Genomic DNA, 2,500 nt, shown 5'->3' with positions numbered 1-2,500 from the left:
TTAACCTAACTCAATTTGTCCCTTAACCTAACTCAATTTGTCCCTTAACCTAACTCAATTTGTCCCTTAACCTAACTCAATTTGTCCCTTAACCTAACTCAATTTGTCCCTTAACCTAACTCAATTTGTCCCTTAACCTAACTCAATTTGTCCCTTAACCTAACTCAATTTGTCCCTTAACCTAACTCAATTTGTCCCTTAACCTAACTCAATTTGTCCCTTAACCTAACTCAATTTGTCCCTTAACCTAACTCAATTTGTCCCTTAACCTAACTCAATTTGTCCCTTAACCTAACTCAATTTGTCCCTTAACCTAACTCAATTTGTCCCTTAACCTAACCCACGTTGTCCCTTAACCTAACCCACGTTGTCCCTTAACCTAACCCACGTTGTCCCTTAACCTAACCCACATTGTCCCTTAACCTAACCCACGTTGTCCCTTAACCTAACCCACGTTGTCCCTTAACGTAACCCACGTTGTCCCTTAACGTAACCCACGTTGTCCCTTAACGTAACCCACGTTGTCCCTTAACGTAACCCACGTTGTCCCTTAACGTAACCCACGTTGTCCCTTAACGTAACCCACGTTGTCCCTTAACCTAACCCACGTTGTCCCTTAACCTAACCCACGTTGTCCCTTAACCTAACCCACGTTGTCCCTTAACCTAACCCACGTTGTCCCTTAACCTAACCCACGTTGTCCCTTAACCTAACCCACGTTGTCCCTTAACCTAACCCACGTTGTCCCTTAACCTAACCCACGTTGTCCCTTAACCTAACCCACGTTGTCCCTTAACCTAACCCACGTTGTCCCTTAACCTAACCCACGTTGTCCCTTAACCTAACCCACGTTGTCCCTTAACCTAACCCACGTTGTCCCTTAACCTAACCCACGTTGTCCCTTAACCTAACCCACGTTGTCCCTTAACCTAACCCACGTTGTCCCTTAACCTAACCCACGTTGTCCCTTAACGTAACCCACGTTGTCCCTTAACGTAACCCACGTTGTCCCTTAACGTAACCCACGTTGTCCCTTAACGTAACCCACGTTGTCCCTTAACGTAACCCACGTTGTCCCTTAACCTAACCCACGTTGTCCCTTAACCTAACCCACGTTGTCCCTTAACCTAACCCACGTTGTCCCTTAACCTAACCCACGTTGTCCCTTAACCTAACCCACGTTGTCCCTTAACCTAACCCACGTTGTCCCTTAACCTAACCCACGTTGTCCCTTAACCTAACCCACGTTGTCCCTTAACCTAACCCACGTTGTCCCTTAACCTAACCCACGTTGTCCCTTAACCTAACCCACGTTGTCCCTTAACCTAACCCACGTTGTCCCTTAACCTAACCCACGTTGTCCCTTAACCTAACCCACGTTGTCCCTTAACCTAACCCACGTTGTCCCTTAACCTAACCCACGTTGTCCCTTAACCTAACCCACGTTGTCCCTTAACCTAACCCACGTTGTCCCTTTGCCTAACATAGTTCACTGCTCGGAATCTCTGGTGTCGTTGTTATCCTCATGTAGATGTCTTGCGAGTGTTGCTTACTTTCCACATATTCCCGCTATCCACTGTCAATTGTACTGCAATAGGACTATATCGCCCCCCCCCCCCCTCTGCCCCTCTCTTTGTGTCTCCGTCCTCTCAAGCTGGTCGGTCTGGCGTTTGAGTGTTAAATGAGCCTCGCAGCTGTTCAGTTGCGTTCAGATGTCGACGCCCTCAGTGTACGTCGTGGTATGGTCTGTGTCCATTGTCCGCTGATGTCGTACGCGTAACCCACACGCTGTACCGATCATCGGTAGTTACGTACAGAGTGAAGTAGTGTGATACGTGTGACCGTACGCTGGCTGTGCCCAACGGTGTCGAATCTCAATTTCCATATGTTGTGCTCGATGCTACTTGTCTCGTCTCCCAATAACAGCTAGGTTGCACTGTGGTACGCCGTAGAGGCGTGTGGGAGGAACGTACGAACGCATTGTATGTCACCCTGGGTCGCTGGGGGTGGTGGTGCGGTGAGTCAGGTCAGGTCAGCGTGAGCCGTGTGATGTAGTGACGCGTGTATTCCGACTTTGTCGTATTGCCTCACACAAAGTGCTACCCTGGTGGACCGCGTTCCATATCTGGGACATGCCGCAGATGCCGGTTGACAGTGGATCGCGGAAGGGACATCGCATACGTGCGCGGGCCACCTTCCACGTGTTCTCTTCTGCACATGTCGCAGTGTGTATGTGGTCTGATGTAGCGTGTCGTGACACATGACATCCTGGCATGCAAGAATTGTTGAATTCGCAAATGTAGGTGGACATCTACGTTTACTGCCCAAGATACGCAAATGAACTGGAAATCCGTTGTTGAGCGGTTGTTCACGCTGGAGGTGAATCTGTGATGGCGACGATCGGTACAGCTATTAACCGGTTGTTTCAGCGGTACCCGCCACATCCACACACGTGACTAGGCCCATGTGGGTATGAAGCGATACGCGGCGGTGGCTTGGT

The sequence above is a fragment of the Schistocerca gregaria genome, unplaced genomic scaffold (assembly GCF_023897955.1).
Source record: "Schistocerca gregaria isolate iqSchGreg1 unplaced genomic scaffold, iqSchGreg1.2 ptg001095l, whole genome shotgun sequence".
Classification (NCBI taxonomy): domain Eukaryota; kingdom Metazoa; phylum Arthropoda; class Insecta; order Orthoptera; family Acrididae; genus Schistocerca; species Schistocerca gregaria.
The sequence above is the reverse complement of the archived record's forward strand: the minus strand, read 5'-3'. Positions refer to the sequence as shown.